Genomic DNA, 21237 nt, shown 5'->3' on the forward strand with positions numbered 1-21237 from the left:
ATGGATGTGGAGGCATGGAAATGCCACCCAGCCACTGTCTTGCCTGTGTCAATTTTATTTTTAATATTATTGGTACCAATAATAAACCTATTGCTGTTGTTATGCAATAGCACTTCCAAAGTTCTTTTTGAGTGTGGTACCTTGCAGAGGATTTTTAATTTTTTTTTCCCATACAACCTCCAGTTGAAGTTTTACTGTGATTTCAACTACTTACAAAAATATGAAATTGTGTTTTATTCAGGTTTGGCCTTTTTTTAAAATGTAAAAACAGACTTATAGGCAGCAGTTGGGATAATTCCCCACCCTTTCTGGGTATATTCCTGATAAATACATGGTGAGGAGGTGATTCCTGCTGCAGAATTTATTGCCTGGATGAATAAATCCCAGGAGGGGAACAGGTATTGTCACAGCAGGGCGGCACCCACAGCGCTGCTGGGATGAGAGGACAGCAGGAATTCTGTGATCCCACAATCCCACACTGGTTTGGGATGGAAAGGACCTCCAAAATCATCCATATCCAACCTGCTGCCGTGGCCAGGGATGCCTTTGATGTTTAAGGATTTGTTGGAACCCCTTTTGGGGCTGTTGGTGCCTCTCCCCTTCATCACCACCACCACCCACACCCCTGCTCTCTCCTTAGCTAAAATCCTCCCTGGAAGTGTGAAAACAGCAGGGAAAAAAACAAAAACAAAATAAAAAACAAAACAAACAAAACAACAACAACAACAAAAAAACCCCACCACCAAAAAACCACAAAAAAACCAAAAAAAACCAAACCAACCTGGCGTGGTTTTGAGCATCCCCACCTCTCTGGGAGCGGCCACCGAGATTTTCCAGGGAGGAAAAGCCCGAGGGGAAAGAACCAAGAGCAGGCTGCGGGCTGGAGGCGGCACGGGAAGGGTTAAGGATTACCGGGCTGGCTCTGATGTGCTTTCCAGGTAATCAGGATAAAGCCAAGCTCGTTATAAAAGGGATGAGCCGAGTGTAAAATACGAGCACCTCGAGCAGGGGGGTGGTTTCTTGGAGAGCAGGGCAGGAGGCAGAGCCGGGGGGGTTTATTTTGATTTTTATTGGCACCAACAACAAACCCAGAGCAGTTGTTATGTAACAGCACCTCCAAAGTTCTTCCTGAGTGTGGTACCTCGCGGAGGGTTTTTCATTTTCTCGCTGTCAGCAGGGCTGGGGCTGCCTTGCCTGCTCATTTCTGGTGTCTGTGCAGAATCGATCTGCTCCGAGCACGGAGATGCTGCTCAGACATCCTGGCTGTGCTGCAGGGGCTCAGCTGAGCTGGTCCTTTTTTTGTTTTTGTTTTTATTTCTTTTATTTTTTGTTGTTGTTGTTTGTTGGGTGGTGTGTTTTTTTTTTTTTTTTTTGTTTTTTTTTTTTTTTTTTTTTTTTTTTTTTTTCCCTAAGCTGATCCTTGTAAGTGGCTGGGATTTTTTTTTTTTTTTTTTTTTAATTTTTTTCCTCCCCTCCTTTCTCTTCTCCTCCTTCAAATGGCTGCCTGGCTAAAAGTGCTTTGTGCTTCACATCCCCCGTGATTATTTCCTGCACCCAGCCCGTTCCAGAGGCTGAAATTCTGGGAATGGGCATCCCTTGCTCGGGCTCTGCATCCCAGCCTTCCCTCCGTGTGTGCTGGAGAGCTGAGCCCTGCAGAGCTCAGCCCCTCCTCAACCTGTCAAGTTTAAACCTTTGCAACACGTTATTTTCATGCTCTGCAGGGACTTTTACAAGAGGATCGAGATACTCCTCCAGTGTATTATAGGGAAAGAAAGGTTATTGCCTTTAAAATAAAAGTATAGGAGAGGGAAAAAAAATGCTTACAAGTGCACTACAAGTAAGGATCATGTTTCCTAGCGTGGTGTAAGTGCTCATTTGCTTTATAGTGCTCTCAAACCTGTGTTAAATCCTCCTGAATTGGGTATTCAGCTGAAGGCAGGGCTGCCTGATGATGCATCTTCCAATTAGGCAGCAAATATTGCAAAATATGAGCTTTGGTCACCTTCCTAAAGAAAAAAAACCAAGCCCTAAATGGTTTGGGTGTTGGGGTTTTGCAGCCCTGGCAGGGGGATGTGCAACAGAGGCCACAGTGGGATTTTTTTTTAATTAATTAATTTTTTTAGGGTGCAGCCTTGGGATCAAAACTGTGCCGGGCCTTTCTAAATTCTGTTTTCTCTGTGAGGGTTTTCCACAGTGAAATTCTCCTTGCCCAGGGTGGTGCAGGGCTCTCTGGTCTCACTCACTGTGCCTCAGCTCTCAGGCAGAGCCAGGGAAAGATGCTGGAATTCTCCAAGGAACGTGGGGATTGTGCAAAAGGGAAATGGAATTTATTCTTGCGGTGTATTAAATCTTTGCAAACCTGTAAAAATGGTGAGCTCAGCTCAATAGGAAACTTCCTCTGGCCAAAACAGATTTTGAGATTTTTCTTTAAAATATTTCATAATATTTTTTTTTTTAATTTAATACTATTCTTTCATTCTTTATTCTTTCTTTAGCAGGAGCTGTAAGTGGTTTCCAATACCTGGAACCCATCAGCTTCTGCAGGTACTCGATTATTATGCACAATTTAAAGATGCCCAACACAATTCTGCTCTTAGAAACCAAGACAATTTGCTCAATATTTGCTTTATTTTGTCTTTTCTGTTGCCTCTAGGTCCTTGCATGAAGAGAAGACAGTTTTCTGTGCTAAAAATCAAATATTACCAATATCACACTCTTTAAAAAAAATAAATAAAAATCCCTCCAACATTTCCTCTTGGATTTTCCAACCTCTTGGCCACCTATCCTCTTTCTCCTTGCTTGACTTTGTCCTAGTTAATATTCCAACAGGTGTTTCCTTTTTCAGTGGAATTTTTTAGGCCCTGTCTCAAGAGGCCTTCTGCATAATAATGCTGTATTCATTATGTGGCTGCCTTACTGGGAGAGAACTTTATTTTCTTAACCCCACCATTTCCCCTCCGTGCAGGGGCTGCAGGAGGGACAGACTTGGGCCTTTCAGCATCTCCTGCTCTCGGGTTTTTGGTGAAATCCCCACATGGATTGGGGTTTTTGATGAAATCCCCATTTCACCTCAGCCCTGCCAGGAGGGTGATGAGGATTTAAAGGAGAATTGAGGCAAAAATCTCTTTTTCCCACCATTTTTTGGTGCAGCATCTCAATTATTTTCATTTTTCAGTTCCTGTTTTGTGACCATTGGAAAAGACAAAGTTAAAAAAATCAAATTAAAGCTTCAAGATTAATTCCTTGGTGCTCTTGGGTGCATTCTGGTTTTGCTGGAAATTTTCTCTGGTGACTTTTGGGTTGGAGGGTGACAGGAGCCACTGGTTCATTCCTACACCAATTTATTGGGGTGAATTCTCTGCCTACTGTGAAATTTTCCCCTTTGCACCTCTGGATGATGCTGAGCTAGAAAGAAAAAGTGTTTTTTTTTTCCAAAGCTTTACCAACTTTAATTTTTTTTTTTTTAAAGAGGAACTCTGTGCCAAAGCTTCCCTTGCTCTGTTTCACTGTGTGTAAAATGCTGCTCTGTGCAGGTTTATCCCCAAATTGGGTTTTTTCAATTTAAAAAACCAACTAGGAGGAAAAAAAAAACCTAACAATGCAAGAGTCAGATCTCACTTTGTTCAAGGATTAGCCAGTTGTGATTCGTCCCAAACTGATTAAATCAAATATTGATTTTAATTGATTAAATCAATTAATTATTGATTTAATCAGGCGGCTTGGTGGCTGTTTTCTCCATATTTGATTATATCCACCAAGCCAAATTCATCACCCTGTGACATCACCAAAAATGAGAGTTTAGATGATTTTAAGATGAAATGTGGCATTTGGAGGAGTATGTGCTAGTAAATGTGGATGCACATGAAAATTTGTGAGATGAAAGTCTTCATCATTTCCTTGATGGACTTTTTATTTCCTTTCTTTATCCTTATTTCTTTATTTCCTTCATGGGCATCCACAATTCCTAGTCCCACACCTGAGACAATGCCTGGTTAGGAGGATTTAAATGCAAAAAAACCAGAATTTTGCTGCTGCCTGCACAGATTTTTTTTTCCTAGAAAAATGTTAATAAAGAAGTTCTGGTGTCCTGGGTGTGGGGCATTAATTAGTGGGAAAAAGGACTCAGAAAAGCCAAACCCATCCCCAGTTCCTAAATAAAAATGAAACTTGCCAATATTTTCCTGTGTCCTATGGATGCCCATAATTCTATATTCTATATTAATCATATATAATATATAATATATTATATGTATTATATAGAATATATTTCATATTATAAAATAGACTATTATAATATTTTTTTCAAATAAAGAATGAATATATAATATAATGTCTATTATATAATAGATGATATCTAATATAATAATATATTATAGATTCTATTATCTAAAATAATAAAATAAATTATGAATATATCATTTATTATTGCATATATTATAATATATAATAGCTATTTTATTATATCCCATAATTATTTATTATGCATGGCAAGGCAGCAGAAGGCAGGAGAGATGGGAGTGCTGAAGCCATAAAAACTATGAATAGATTGGGTTTTTTTTTGTTGTAAATCCATTAAAAATTGAGTGCACTCTAATGTTGGGCTATTCTTAGTGCAGATCACTTTTTAAAAGGTTCAGGCCAAGAAACTCCCTCGCTGTTTGGAACTCTAGCAGGGAGTGGATGACCTCAATATGATGCTACAAATTATTGGAAATCAGACAATTGCAGTTCTTGGGAGCTTTAATATTGATGAAGTGAATGATTTGTTAATATTGATGAAGTAAATAATATATATATGTATATATTTATTTATTATATATTGATTTACTCTGTTAATTGGCAGAGTCATCAGGAAGGTAGACATGGGACTGGATTAAAAAGTGAAGTTATCTGATTCAGATGTTTAAAAAAAAACTAAACCAACCCAGCACCTCAGTTTGGTGGATTTGGGGCTTAGAAAAAAATGTGGAAATGCCAAATGTATTTCATTTTTTGGGTTTATTCTGTGTCAGGCATCAAGGGCAGGGTCCTTAAGAGACTGCAGCAATTACTGGCACTTAAATTTTTGCAGCACAAAAAATATATTCACAGCACAACTGTGAGGGAAATTATTCAATATAAATTGTTAAATTAAAAGAATCATGAAATCGGATTAGATTTATTTTACTTCTTCACTTGCTGATGGCAATTATAATCTATATTCTTGTGAATTCTTAGCCTACCCATGCCTTGTTTTGGTGGTTTTATCTCTGCTTCTCCACAAAGATGATTTTTGCTTGGTCATCCTTGTAAACACAGAGATGAAAATATCTGGGGATAATTTCTATTATAAATTATATAAATGGGGATACATTTTGAATTCAAGGATGTATCAGAAGGATCTCAACTCTGGGATATTCAGAATCCTAGTTGATATTTATAACTACTTCATTTTTTTTTCAGGCTCATACAAGCAGTAATATTAAAAAATTATTACAACTCTAAATATTTTAATGGTTAAAAATATTGATCACAAAATCCTCATTTGGGGAGATTTTTATGCTCCTGTTTCTTTAAGGTGGGCTCTGTGCTCTGCAGCCACTGTTTTCCAATATTTGGAATTATGAGTAAATAGAATTACACCCCCACCCCATCCTTTCTGTTTACATTGTGTAATTACCAGCCCCTCTCCATGCCTCGTAATAATTGACTTGATATTGATAAATAGATTAGCTAATACACTAAATGATTATTCCCCACTAAATGAATCAGGGTGCTTTTGACTTCAAGTGCCATTAACAATAAATGCATGGATTTGGGACAGCTTTTGCATTTTGCATTAAGCAGCAAATACCCGGGAAAAAAAACCCAAAAACAAACAAAAAACCAAAAAAACACACCCAGAGAGCAGCAGCAGAGCCCAGGATGCTGCTCCTTCCCTGGGCTGGGCATTATTATCCATTTTTCCCAGCTCCTGAACTCCTCCCTGGCACCCACAGCATGGAAAGGTTTGCCTGGAAAGCTCCCAGGGGAGGTTTAGAGCAGATATCAGGACAAATATTAGGATATTTTATTATATTAGGATATTGTATTTTAGGATATCAGGACAAATATTTCATGGGAAGGGTTGCAAAGCTTTGGAATGGGAGTGGTGGAGTCACCAGCATTGGAAGGGTTAAAAAATGTGTGGCTGTGGCACCCGAGGAGAGGGTTTGGTGGTGCTGGTTGGACTTGATTTTAGACATTTTTTCCAAGCTTAATCCATGATTTTCTGTCCTTTTTAAGGGGCAGGGCAGGTCAAGATGAGCTTCAGGGTGGATGTCCCGCCCACGGTGTCACTGGGTCAGGTTTTGGGGTCACCACCCACCTCTCTGGGGGTGGTTTTTCCCAAAAAAGAGTGATTTTATCACCTTATTGTTGTTGATAATTCCTGTAGGATTGGTCCAGTCTGAGCACAACCAGGGAAAGTGGTACCAATACATCAAATATCTTGGTCCTGGATCGTTTGAGTCAATTCTGGGATGGAAACACTGGAATTTTCGGATGGAACGGGCTGGGGGCTCCTCCTCTGGAACAGCTGCTGCTCACCCAGGCAATCCTGTGTCGGAATCTCTGAGGTCCAGGTGACCCCGAGGTGTTAGAAAGTTTCTTTTTCCCAGCCCTGTGACAGAAGAAGTCAGGATTCCTTGGCTCTGGTTTTTCAAGGTTGTTTATTTTTCTTTATTTATAACTTTTGTTTTCCTTACCTGCTGAGGTTCTGTCAGGCAGGTCGGTTCGTAGCACACTGGGGTGGTGGTAACATTTGACACTAAAAACTACGTGTACTTTGTTTACAATAACTTTCCAATACCTATCACCTATGTTAGACTGTCTGAACTAATCTAAAAGTGCCACCATCACACAGAAGATGGAGGCCAAGAAGAAGGAGAAGAAGGACAGACCACGCCCAGATTTTTCTATCTTTCTCCTGGAACTCCCATTTTAAAACTCTAAAATTTTACTTTTTTTACCCTGTGACAAATGAACTATCATTCTACTCACACTTTTGTGGCTTGTACATCTTCACACCAAGTTGGTGGTTTGTTCCATGGGCTAAAATCAGGTGGTTTTGACTCTGTGCCAGGGTCTCGAGTGCTCCAGGGCAGTCAGAGGAACGTCTTGGGTGCCGAAAATTCTGCATCCTGTGGAGATTTGGGTGCCTGCAGAGCCCCCAGCCCTGCCTGGCTCTGCCCAAGCTGCTGCAGGAGCTGCCAGCCAGGATGATTGATGGCAATTTTGTGGCACCAGGTTTACAGCTGCTGCCTGCACCTGGGGAGGGCAGAGGGACACGGGGAAAATAACTTTCCTTGCCTGCACGGAGGGCACAGCAGTCTCTGGGCTTTAATTCCACCATTCATCAATGGTAAAATCACTGTTTAATCAGAATTGAGGGTGGGATGTAATGAAAATGTGATTTTTTAGGCATTTAAAGCCTCATCTCTTTCCTTTCTTTCCTCTTTTGCAGTCTCTTAATTAACCTTAATCCTGGCCAGATAATGTATGAAACCTTAAATATCAGCACATATTATATAATCCATAAATATTCCATCCCAGCCTCATTACAGCACCAGGATTAGGAAGGAAAAAAAAAAAAGGGGTGATGAGAAAAAAAAAAAAAAAGCACTAAAATTAATTTAACAAAATTGGAGCCAGCCCTTAAATGGATGGGAATTGCAACTTGAAGTTCCAGTTCTGCAGCATCACATCCAATTTGCTGGATGCCTGCAGCTGATTTATGTCAGGGTCCCAAATTCTGGGAATGCTTGAGCATGGGTTGAGCTGGGAGGTAAATCATTCCCAAGGCTCCTTTTTCTGGCTGGGGACTCTGGGAGGATGAGTTTGGAGCTGAAGTCGAGTTCCCTAAACTTCTGCTGCTTTGGAAAGCTTTTCCAGCTCCCAAAATTAGTTGATTTTAGGTGTAAAATAAAAAAGTTAAATTTAAAATTAAAAATTAGGTGTAAAATTAAAAAGTTTTGGGGAGAAAAATGATGATGGTGTTGTGGAGAGGGAGATCTGTGCTCAGCTCCAGATGAGAGAAAAACGTCTCACTGCTCTTTAAAAAGAAATGGGTGTTTTATTTATCTTCTTTTTCCTTAAAACACCAACATTTCTCTCTTCTCCAACTTTTATTGTTGCCATCTTTGGTTCATTTTCTTCCTGCTTTACATCAGGTCTCTCCTTCAGTATTCAATAGATATATATTCAATATATTTACACATATGTTCAATATTCAAGAATATAAAGTCTTATAATGAATTCTTATATAATAATATAACATCTATTGAATATATATATTCCATATTCAATATATATTCAATATTCAATAATATAGTCTTATAATGAATTCTTATATAATAATATAATGTCTTATATTCTATATATATTCAATATTGAATATGTATTTTCAGTAATATAATGTCTTATAATGAATCCTTATATAGTAATATGTCTTATAATATGAATTCTTATATACCCCAATGCTATAATTCAGCTCTTGCCCTTGGTGGTTTTTTTTATTTTCAAGTAAAATGCTGTAAAAAAGGTTATTTTGGATACGGAAGATGAATACAGATGGGAATTCCAGGGAAGCAGGAGGATGTGGATGACAAAGCAGGGCTGGGAAGGGAGACAACAACAAGATTTGAGCTCCCTGTGAGCACAACACACCTCAAAAACTGCTTTATTTACAGCCAGGTGAAGGAGGGCTGCAAAAAAAAATGTAAAAATCCAGAAACTTTTGGATCTTGGCATTGAGATTTGACCTGGCTGGGCAGAAGCAGGAGCTGTTTGTCCTCCAAAGGTCCCTGGGCTGCAGATGCCAATTTCCCCAGCTTGGAGCGGGGTCTTTGCTCGGGCACAGCGTGAGACGGAGAACGATCCAGGCTGGGCAGATGGTGGGCAGGAAACAGTTGCCCACAGCTGCTGGGAGCAGCAAAAATCCAGGGAAGAGCAGCAAAAATCCAGGGAAGAGCAGCCAAAACACAGCCCCATCCAGCTCTGGGACAGGGAAAGCAGAGAGCTGCAGTCTGGGCAGGAAAGGAGCTGGGAGCAAGCTCAGTTTGCACCTTTGGCCAAAGACAATGAGCTGGAAATTCACCTTGTTGGCTTTTCTGACTCTTCTGCGCTGGGTCTCTGAGAAAATCAGTAAAAAATTATCATTCAGGAGCTGTTGTGCTCTAAATTTTGACTGAAAGGTTGACTTAGCAGGATTTCTCTGAGCAGCTGAAGGAGATTGATTCCTAAGGAGTGTTTCTGTGACTCCAGGATTTCGTGGGAGCTGTTGCCTCTCACAACTCCATTCTTCACTATCAGCTGAAAGATTTGGGAAAAAATTACTTTTAATCTCCCCGTGGAGGTGCAGTTCCTGAGCAAATTCACCTTTGGGGAAGCAAAGCCTCTGGGATTGTGATAAAATCAATGTTTTCTGCGGGTAGAGACACAAGAAATCAAGACTTCCATGAAATGGCTCCATGAAATTAATAATAAGCATTGTTAAAGTAGCAATTTCACAATAATCAAGTCAGCAGTGAATGAATTTGTTGGTGTGGTTATTAGACAGCAACATTGTTTAATTTCTTGGAATTTTGTAGTTCTTTCTAGAAGTCTGGATTTTTTTCTTAGATTTTTGTAGTTACGTCTAGAAATGTGTGGATTTTTTCTTGGATTTTTGTAGTTACTTCTAGAAATCTGTGGTCTTTGGTTGTGTTTTGTGGCGTGTGTGTTTGTTAATTGAGATATCTCTAATTAAACCAAAGAAATCTGATGTTCTGCGCAGCACTGATTGGTTCTAATTGGGCTACCAAGCAAAAAAAATCAGATCTGCTCTCTTAAACCAAGAGTAGCACTCCTTAAAAATGGAAATTTTGGGGATCCCCTTCCCCTTTTGTGGATCCCCCTCCATTTTTTGGGGATTACCCTCTGGTTTTGGGAATGCCCCACCCTTTTTGGGGATTACCCTCCATTTTTTGGGGATTACCCTCTGTTTTTGAGGATTACCCTCCATTTTTGGGGATCATGCTCCCTTTTTGGGGATTACACTCTGGTTTTGGGGATTCCCCTCCCTTTTTGGGGATCCCTGCTATTCCCTTTCCCTGCTCTGCACTGTCACAAAGCCCCTTTTGAAAAGCTCCTTTTCTGAGCTCGTTTTTGGACAGCACAGCCACAGCAAGGTCCCACCACCTGCATTTTTAATTCCTGGGGATATTTCAGTGCCAGGTGGGAAAAGAGTGGGAGATTGAGTCCTTGCAACAACCTCTGCCACTGGGTCTTTGCAGCAAGCCAGGGAGACAGCGAAAAATAGTCAACATTATTTCAGCACAGTGGGGAAGGAGGGATGAAAGCTCTGCAAATGAATTCATTGTGACAACCTTTGTGAAGGATCCGAGTGTTTGATCTTTTAAAAGATTTAATAATTCTTTGGAGAGATTAAAGAATAAAACTGGCTGGGAGGAGGAGAGGAAGTTAACTTGCTTTTCCCCCCGATTCTGTCAAAATAGTAAATAAAAAAGAGCAAATGCCTAAATTTAGTCGGCTTCTCCCCACATCACCTCTTTTTTTTGGGTGTTGATGCATGTCATGGTTGAGTCCTTGCAGTAGAGAAACACTTGGAAATGTGACCCCTCAGATAAAGATTTTGGGCAATGATCTAATGTGCCTCTATCCAATGGAAATGGATCTAAAAAGCAAAGTAATTAAATGCCTGGAAATCAGAATTTCCACCATGTTGGGGTTTATGATGTTTTACACATTTCCAAAAGGCCAGACCTTCAACCACAGGTTGGGTTTGGCCCCTGACTGCTGAACCAAGCAAGATCTGAAGGTCTTTGCACTGCCACTGCTAAAATACATTAATTTTGGGGTTATTTTAGCTTAAAAAGCCCTGTAGTTTGAATGTTTTCTTAAAACTAGCTCAGATTGTGATGCAAACAGTAAATTCCTGTTATATTTTTTGAGGTATTACTTAAATAAAAACAACCCTAAATAACCAAAACTAACCCCCCAGGAATTAAAACAGGTAGATTTTTTTTTTTTCTATCAAATGACCTGGTATTACTCTTATTTTAAAATAAGGGAATTATCTCTGCTCCAGTTTTTGGGGGAATTCAAACTTTTCTGCTTGGAAGAAGTACTGATAATTTTAAAATGAGGATTTTGGGGGTAGCCTGGCCATTTTCTACATTTAGCTAGCAAACAAATAAATACAGTTTGACTGGTAACAGCTGCCATATACACGTGGAACGGGGTAGGAAGAGTTTTGTAATCATTTCTCCATCAAATACTGAACAGCCTTTCCTATGATAAGACCCCAGGGTCCTGCAGGCTGAGCCAGAAACTCCTCTGGACTGGAGCTGCACAGGAAGGGCACTCAATGGAGGCATCTATTTCAAAAGCCACTCATAATGAAGATTAATTAGACCTTCTTTAGCAGCCCAAAGTTAAATACACACAGCCAAGGCCTTGGGCTTCCTCTCACCACAGAAAGTTTCCATGGAAAGCAGATTAAAAAGTGGGTGACAGAAGAAGGAGGCTCAGCTCCCACGTGAAGTTACTTTAAAAATGTACCAGGGTTGACTTTTCTTGTTCACACACAGGGATGAAATGCCTTAAGGGCACTTTGGGCAAGGAGGGGTCACATTCTGGGTCTGTTTGCAGCAGTTCACCTTCTCCAACCACCTTCCATTTATTTTCCTTTTTGGCAGCTGGGGCATCCCACTTCCTTTATTCCATGCAATATTATTTCCTTCCAAAAGGCCAAACTCAAGTACCTATATCTTGAATTTTTCAACCACAAGCTGGGCTGTGATTGGACTTCAGAGCTTTGCAACGACAACTTTTCCTTCTTTGTTTTCTTCTGAGGCATCACTTGGTCTCGGATTTATGCTTTGTTCTCACGTTCCTGGCCTAGGATATGAATTAAGGCTAGGTTTGTGATCTCAGAGGTTTGTCCAGCATTAATGAGTCCATGATTTGAATATTTTTAATAAGGCACCAGTGCAGGGCCTCCTGCAGCTGAGGGTGTTGGGAGAGGCTGGGAATCACCTGCACTTCTCCAGCTGCAGAAGGAGGGGCTGTGTCAATGCCATCTGTGGGTTTGACTCTCTCAAACCCTTCCTAGGACCAGGATATCCCGCTCAGTGCTTTGTCCAATACCATCAGTGGGTTTGACTTTTTAAAACCCTTCCTAGGGTCAGGATATTCCCACTTAGAGCTTTGCCCAATGCCATCAGTGGGTTTGACTCTCTCAAACCCTTCCTAGGACCATGCTGTCCCCATTCAGTGCTGTGTCAATGCCATCAGTGGGTTTGACTTTTTAAAACCCTTCCTAGGGTCAGGATATCCCCACTCAGGGCTTTGACCAATGCCGTCAGTGGGTTTGACTTTTTTAAACCCTTCCTAGGGCCAGGCTGTCCCCACTCAGTGCTTTGCCCAATGCCATCAGTGGGTTTGACTCTCTCAAACCCTTCCTAGGACCATGCTGTCCCCATTCAGTGCTGTGTCAATGCCATCAGTAGGTTTGACTTTTCCAAACCCTTCCTAGAGCCAGGATATCCCCACTCAGAGCTTTGCCCAATGCAATCAGTGGGTTTGACTCTCTCAAACCCTTCCTAGAGCCAGGATATCCCCACTCAGAGCTTTGCCCAATGCAATCAGTGGGTTTGACTCTCTCAAACCCTTCCTAGAGCCAGGATATCCCCACTCAGAGCTTTGCCCAATGCCATCAGTGGGTTTGACTTTTTTAAACCCTTCCTAGGGCCAGGCTGTCCCCACTCAGTGCTTTGCCCAATGCCATCAGTGGGTTTGACTCTCTCAAACCCTTCCTAGAGCCAGGATATCCCCACTCAGAGCTTTGCCCAATGCCATCAGTGGGTTTGACCGTCTCAAACCCTTCCTAGGACCCGGCTGTCCCCACTCAGTGCTTTGCCCAATGCCATCAGTGGGTTTGACTCTCTCAAACCCTTCCTAGAGCCAGGATATCCCCACTCAGAGCTTTGCCCAATGCCATCAGTGGGTTTGACCGTCTCAAACCCTTCCTAGGACCCGGCTGTCCCCACTCAGTGCTTTGCCCAATGCCATCAGTGGGTTTGACTTTTCCAAACCATTCCTAGGACCAGGATATCCCCACTCAGGGCTTTGCCCAATGCACTCAGCAGATTTGACTTTTCCAAACCCTTCCTAGGGCCAGACTGTCGCCACTCAGGGCTGTGGCTGCCAGCACAGGAGCAGGGAAGGAGCCCTGAGTGTCCCCAGCACCTTTGGGCACACAAAATCCTGGCCGTGCCTCATTGTCAGGGCTGCTGACTGCTCTCATTAACTTCAAGTGGCATCGAGTGCTCAGCACAATGGCAAACCGAGCCCTCCACTTCTTTAAAGTGATCTTTGGGGTTTCATATTTATTTGCAAACCAGGGGCAGTGCAGATCCTGAAAGAAAAGGGTTTTCCTCTTCACCCAGAGCTGGAGGTGGACACACGGAGCCAAGGCATGTTCTGCCAGCACAATGGCAACTTATGAATAAGATCATACTTGTATTTGCATTAACACGGCTGGCTTCTCCAGGCAGTTTTACATAATCTCCTTTTCAATGGGGAAGGGTGTCATTTCCCCTTCATTTCATACAGCCCCGCTTTGAAAATGTAGGGAGGAAGTATTTAAAGAAAGTCCGCATTTTATGAAAGGGAAAATTGCCGGCGTTCCTTTGTGTGTCTCAGTAGGATTTGGATAGATTACTCATACTTAAAAAGGAAGGGAGCTTTTGCTTTCTCTTCCCCCTTTTTAAAAACTTGCATTAACATGATGTATTGACATATTACAAAATCCAGGGAATGCTGGAGAGCGAATCAACCGCGGCTTTGTCCACAAGTTGCAACAAATTCTTAAAACGTCGTCACCTTCTGAAATAAAATTGTCACATTTTGGATACAGGCAACTTTTATACGGACTAAAGCTCCACTTCTGAGACAGGGACAACAGCATGTTCTCTTTCTCTCTCTTGCTTTTTCTTTCTGTATGAAAATTAATTCTCTTTTATTTTTTATTTTTTCCCCTCTTTTGATCCAATGAGCTGGGTACGAGTGCAGCACGTTTGAACCGTTTTCATAAATCAAGCAACTGGAATAGATTTTAATACAGAATTGTATTACTGCAGGAATGCCAGGCATGCAGGCTCGAAGCACTAACACTTCTATTTGTTGAATGGAAGCCAATCCTTTAGCTGTAAGCATATTAAAGGAAAATAATTCCCCTGCTACATTTCGGGGGTCTCTGATGTCAAAAATCCTCCCTGAAGTAACTCACAACTTTTTTCCTGACTTGCCCTTGTCTCAGGGGTGTTACAACTGGTCACTTACACTCTGAGGAATATGTTTTACAGGAGATATTAAAGCCCACTGAGCTGTTCTCCTCCCTCTGACATCCTTGGAGTAAAAATAAAGTCATGGAGAAGTAGAACATCAAGGTTCAGTGCTGGAAGACGCTATCAGCTCCCACAAAGGCTTTCTATTCCTTCCAGGACCTATATTTATATTTGCTGATGACTCCTTGTCAATCTGACACTTGCTAATCAACCTTTGATGATAATTGTAATTCTTGCTAAGGACACTTCATCCTAGGAGGTCAAAAGGACATTTTGTACACTGAGATGCACTCTGTGCATGTGTGTGACTGAATCCATGGGCACATGTTTATATTTACAAGAGATGTTTATGCTAACACTTCTCGTTTTTGTGGTTAATTTTTTATCATTCTCCTTTCCCTCATTTGCTGCTGTCTTTTTGCATCTATGAAATGTTGTTCATTGCTAAATCATTACCAGAATTTAAAAGGGAGGGGTGAACTTGCTGCTCAAAACAGAGGGGAAAATGCAAGAAAATTTTAAAGGTGCCTTAGTAAAAAACTTGGTAAATATTCAGCTTTTTTTTTTTTTAAGAGAAGGGTTTTTGTGAAATCAGTTGATAGCATCTTCATCTAAATCCATTTATTATCTCCTATTTGAAAAGCACTTAGCTCAACAGGGCTTTGTGCCTTCACTGAGGTTTCCAGGTATCATCAGATCAAGAATCTTAAGTTAAGCACGGATAAAACGTAACAATGTTTGTTATTTTCTCTCTCCAAAAAGAAAGCAAATACCTTGAGGCATCTGACACCAATGGTGCAGACTAAGCCAATTGGGAGGCTTTTCATTTCATATTTTGGCACTGAATTTTATTCTTTTTTGAGTCCTTTTTGTCTTGACATTCCACAGGTTTTGGATGTGTTGAGCTAACCCCAGTCAAGATCTCTGCCAATAATCAGATTTTGAATTTCAGGGATTGCTAATGAGTCCTGGATTGTAGCTTGGGTTCCCAACATTAGGAATTCAACCAAAGGATGGGTTTCCACTTGTGTGTGCCATTCTTTGGAGCACAGAGTCCTCTCCCAAGGACAGCACCACGGATCTGCTGCCAGGAGGCAAAAAGAGCTGGGCACAGGGGATTGAGCTGCTGGAGGGCACTGCCCCTGCACACCCACTTTAATTGCCCTGCCTAGTCTGGTGTGCCAGCCTTGGGGCGAGAGTGCTGGAATAATCTGCAGGATAATCCCTCCTTGTAGGAATCTCAGCATCACCTCAGTGACTGGTACCCAGAGACTGCTTCTGGCTCAAGAACTGACCTCAATCAGAGAGCGGGGCGAAGGCAGAAAAGCAAATTATCTCCCTGCTTCCACAGTTTGCTCCCGAAGGACTCCAGAACCTTGCATAAACAAAAACTAATTATAATACACACACACACACAAAAATTTAGTAAAAACTCAAAGCTCTGCTCGTGGGCTGAACAAAAAGGAAGCTGGAAGAGTGAATGTCACAGTGCCATCTACTGACGCCAGCCCCGAGCCTGGAGGGAGAACACCCAACTGCAGGGGAAAAAAAATAAATAAATAAGGCTGGGAGTCTTGGAAGGATTATGTTTAAAGGAAGGAGATGACTGCTAATTAATGTGACAAGAGAGAAAGCCTCACCTACTGACAGGTTATTCATCCCACAAGTGTTAGAATCCTCCTCAGCGATGTCTGCTCCTCTAATTCCTGGAGAAAGGCTCGTGCTGGAGGAGCAGCTGACCAGAACCCTCAGTGCCAGCTCCCATCTTTCTATTTTGTCTTGATGAGCTTTACACCAGAGGAGAATTACAGCCTGCTCTGTGGCAAGCAATTTGAAGGCATAAAGGAATGCAATTGTGGAATAAAACCCGCTCTGTGTGCTGTGAGATAAGTTCACCTGACACAGAAAATGAGCGGTAACTCGGAGGCAGGTAGGAGCAACATGTAATCCAGTTGACATAAATGAAAAGATGATATTGGCAGAAAATTGGGCTGCGTGTGAATATAAAGGCTGTTGAATAACAGGGAATGGAAAATGACATGCTCAGCAGCAGCGAGGGAAAGATGAAAGGAGTTCAGAAAACATTTGTACGGGAGAAGCCAAGCACGAGTCAACAAAGGCTGGAATTCTCTGCTCCTCGAAGCAGAGCTGAGTGCTGCAGCTTCAGCCCTACCTGTGCTCAGCGTTGGCAAGTGCTAAAGTGTCAAAACAATTAGAGTTTGTTCTCTGGTTGCTAATGTGCCAGCTGAAGTGGAGGCTGAGATGTTCAGCAAAACCATTACTAAGCAAAATGAGGCATCATCATCCTCTGTGTCACTGTCAGTAATTCCGAGGTAAGAATGAAATGGAGGGCGAGCAGACAGTGATTGGGGATGGAGAGGCAGAGGGGGAAAAAAAGTCAAGAGGTGAGGAGACTGCGGCACGCTGATTGAAAAAAAAAAAGTGTTCTGTGCATTCTGAAGGGTCGTGTCAAGTATGAGAATTTGGCAGGAGGGAGAAGAGAGCACCTGAGCTGGGCTTGCTGAGATTCACTCCAGGTATGTGGTGGCAGATGGAGCTGACATCCTGAGAGAGGCTAAGAGGTGAAAGCAATAATGAACAGCCTTCACAAGGTAAAAGCAGAAGAAATATTAGAGCTGTTACAGGAGAGCAAGCAGGAGATGTTCAGATTTATGAGTTCTTTTGGAGTGCAGCCATGGTTTGTCTTTATTTCCTAGTAACTGGTTCTTGATTTGAGCTTCGTCGGGTCATCAGATTAGTGCCATCAGCTCTGAAAGGTTTTCAGCCCTTCCTTTGGATCATCTAGCAGGCTCAAAATGAACATGTGGAGTGCAAGCACGATCTGCTTTTGGGGGAGCTGTCCTGAAAAGCAAAAGCAACAGAGAAAAGTAAGAAGAGAGAGAGAGGATTTTATTATGGCACCATCTGTCTCCTCGCTGTTAATATTTCTCTCCCCTCTTTGCAGTGATCCTGAAAACTGGGTTTGAGGATGATGTTGGAGGAGGGATGGTTCCAGAGGGGACCATGGCCGTGGCTGTTCCTCCAAGGAGAGCAGGGTCTGGCTGGAGGCCCCTGTGTGACATTGATCTCCAAAGTAACACACAGAGCGAGCCTTGGCTTGGAGGAGGGCCAGCAAGTGAATTCCAGCTTGGTGCTCCTTTTCTTGGTCTCATTCTCTTCTTCCTTTCTTTACTTCATTTAGAGATTATCATGAGAGTCCAGACCTGTCTCAGGCAATGTGCTTGTGCACAGCACCTGGGGCAGGCTCCTACTGGATGTTGCAGCACCCTGGCAAGGGCTCTGCTCTCATATTTTTCAGCTGACCCAGAGATTTCAAACAGCAGTTTCATTTTTCCTCTTTTAATTTAATTGGAGAATGTAAAAGGAGCTTTTGACTTTTACTGGTGGAACCTGAGGAGGACTGAAGCAGTTTATACTTGACAGACCTTAATCGTGCAGGGCACCCTTCTAAACTTTTGTTTACCTCCTGTGAGCTGCTGAAGGGAGGAGGGAAACAAGGGAAGAAAGGGAAAAAAAAATAGAAAAAAGGCAGCTTTCAGTTACTAAACCCCCTCGTGGTATTGAATTCTAACCAAGTACATCCAGCCCTGCCAGCCAGAAATGCCAAAAGGAGGAAAGCTGCTGAATCAGAGGAGAATCAGGATTGGGAGGATGGTAGGGAATATGAGAGTAGCACTAGGTGAGTTCATTTGACAGACTTATTGCTGTTTTGTATTTGCTGATCATCTGGGAGCAAACTTCTTGGGTTTTTTTTTATTATCATCTCTGGGTTTTGTTCCTAAATTATTTAGCAAATGTTTTCTGGGAGCCACTTCCAGCATACAGATGAGTTATCCCCAGCTACTTGCTGCTCTAAGGAATAAGTTCTGCAGCTCTGAACTGAGCTTGCAAGATGCCAAACCTGTGAGCACCCTGGGCTGGGTAAACAGGGAGCTCCTGGTGCTCTGCACCCCTGGGACACAAATCTTATTTACAGGGTGTAGAGGGGTCACTTCAGCCCTGGTTTTTCCCCTCTGCTCCCCCAGTGAGTGACTCTCGAGGGCTTTTCAAATCCACCCTGGCACTTTGTCCCTGCTGTGGGGCCCTCGTGGGCTGGCAGCACGTGGGAGGCAATGGCCACCAAGGCCACCAGGCTGGTTTGGGACTCTTGCCTGACCTTCAAGGCCTTCCCGTGGCTCTGCAGTGTCCTTCCCTGTGGCTCCTTGGGACAGGTTGTCCATCAGTGGCCAGCTGTGAGTTTGGGGATGATTTGGGACGTTTTGGGAACATTGGAAGGGTGTCCTTCCCTGCCTGGGTGGAGTGGCCCTGGGCAGACAGGGTGGACAAATGGCCCTGCCTTTGCAGCCATGGGGCTGGGATGGAGCCCCTCCTGCTGTGGGCTGGTCCAGACCCCCCCAGATTTACCAGGCAGTCACTTCTCTTTCATTTCTCAAGCAGAAACATCTTTGACCCACTGAAATAATCTCACTGCTGGTCGGAGCTCCGAGCAAGTGTCCATTTCCCCAAAAATTTATTGGGGTGCCAACCCAAACCCATTTGGATTTCGAGGCATCAAGCAGCCCCTGTGGCACATTTTCAGCTCATTTATTGTTTTGACAAATGCCAATCTGGTGGCATTATCAGGAAACTGAGGAGATACAGCAGGAATGTCTTTGCTGAGCGTGGTTTGCTACAGGAAGCTGTGCAGTCATCAGCTGATTAATGCCAATTTATTTAGAAATAGAGTCTGGCCGTGGCTGTCTGCTTTTCCAAAAATCCTGTTGTGTCCTTTCTCCACCACACTCGCTGGAGCATGTTTGCTAAAGTTGCTGTTGCATATGTTTGGGCAATAAAACATTTACAGCTATTTCAGAAATTGCTGCAGTAGGCAGTTTTCCTCATTAATTTTACCATTCTGGATGGGATTTCATGAGGTGTGAAGGCGTGCAGAGTCATACCTGACACTATCCCTGTTCCTGCTTGTAATGGCAACCTCTTTAAGGGAAAATGAGATCAGAAGGGGATGTTTGGGGGGAAATGGAAGTGGCAGCTCCACATCCAGTGATCAGCCAGAGAATCACAGAATATCCTGAGCTGGGAGGGATCCACAAGGATCATCCATGTCCTGCTCCTGTTCCCGCAAATTTACTCTGATTGTTCTTTGCTTCTTCTTGCCCAAGACTATGGAGACTTTAAAATACCTCCGGGACCCTGCAGGGAGAAACGGGCTATAAAAATATAACAATAATGATTTCTTTCTCCCGCCCCCATCTGAGGAATCTCTGAGCGTGTTTCAAATATCAAAGAGCAAGAAACCCATTGTAGTGCTGTCCCCTGGGTAAAGGTGGGAAAAGGAGGCCCTGAGAGGTAGAAGGAATTGTGCAAGGCTAAATGGAAAGCCAGTAGCAGATCAGGAGACAGAGCTGAGGGCAGGCTTTGGGTTCTGCCCCTTTTTGTGGGAGTTGTCCCCATTTTGGGGAGAATTTTTTAATCTGTGCCCAAACACTTCATATCTGGTCAAGATTTGGATGTTTCCTGCAGAAAGAAGGTTTCTCTTCCATTTTAAAAGTGATGCCTACACTAAAATATTACTACCACAGTGACAAATCAAAGAATGCTCTGCTCCATCCTCTGCCCCAGAGCTGTGCCTCAGCCTGACTCTCCTGGAAATATTAAGACAGATGATGGATAGGGATGGGTCAAAGCAGAGAAGATCTGGAATTATTCTTTTCATATCCCAAAAGAATGAGCTCCTGTTATGCCTCACTTTCAAATTTGCCCCAATTTATGGGGTAGATAAGGCTGGAATTTTGAAGGGCGACATCACAAATTGCTTTTCTTATTGATCGAGCTTTTAATGTGCCAACAATGAAAACAATAAAACTTGCATTTAAAAACAAACATTTCTAGCACAGGAGCTGCATTAAAATGACACAAATTGCTTTTGTGGGCTGAATTCAACAGAACACCCATGAGGTTCCACTTAAAAACAACAAGCCAACAAAAATCAAATTGCATTGTTTTACAGGCAAACAAAATGGTGAGCACGCCTTGGGCTACGTTTTCAGCGTGTTTTCTTGGGAGATCAAAGCTTAAACCCCGTTAACCCTTCAAATGTCAGCCTGGTGAGTTCCTTTCCTTTACCTCTGAGCTTCTGGTGCTGCCTTCAGCAGGGAGCCAGGGCTCTGCCTGGATCTGCTGCTGTTCCTGCTCCTCGTTTCCCCCACCAGCATCTCCACGGAAGCATCACCTTGTCAGTGGGCAGAGTTCAAACAGCCCCTTTAACCAGCCCACACTGCTTCCCCATTTACTGACTCCGAGATCTGGCCAGAAGCCAGCACTCAAATACATTTATTTTGGTTTTTTACTGTTCACTGTGATGCCTCAGGTTTGAGCTTTTCTATTTTTCAGGTTCTGTGCTGCTTTGGTGTGTGGGTCTGGGTTCACATCAGGGGATGGTGAGCTCTGCACAGAGCAGGGACACAAAACAATTCCTGCTCCAGCTGGGCACCAAGGACAAATGATCCAAATCTCAGCCCAGGAGCACAAACCCCGTGGGCTGGAGAGAGAAAAACAAGCAGGATGGGACTGCAGGGGCTGCAGCTGGGATTGGACACTGAACTGCAATGTGCACATGGAGCAGAGCTGAGCCCAGGGAGAGACCCCGGGAGTGTTCGTGCGTTTTGGGACCATTTGGGTTCACCTTGGGTTCATTTTGGGACCATTTGGGTTCATCTTGGGTTCATTTTGGGACCATTTTGGTTCACCTTGGGTTCATTTTGGGACCATTTTGATCCATCTTGGGTTCCTTTTAGGACCATTTGGGTTCATCCTGGGTGCAGCCCTGGCTGGGCTCTTGTGCTGCCCA

At 42.9% G+C, this 21237-nt stretch overlaps 1 long non-coding RNA gene across 1 annotated transcript; it reads left to right on the forward strand.

Moving 5' to 3' along the window:
• Positions 1-251: 251 nt before the first annotated feature.
• LOC135285609 (uncharacterized) lies at positions 252-20741 on the forward strand. The gene is made up of 2 exons (XR_010350405.1): positions 252-938; positions 20398-20741. It is a non-coding gene; the product is annotated as an uncharacterized LOC135285609 (long non-coding RNA).
• The last annotated feature ends 496 nt before the right edge of the window (positions 20742-21237 follow it).

Source organism: Passer domesticus, chromosome 23, assembly GCF_036417665.1.
Source record: "Passer domesticus isolate bPasDom1 chromosome 23, bPasDom1.hap1, whole genome shotgun sequence".
In the NCBI taxonomy this organism is placed as follows: Eukaryota; Metazoa; Chordata; class Aves; order Passeriformes; family Passeridae; genus Passer; species Passer domesticus.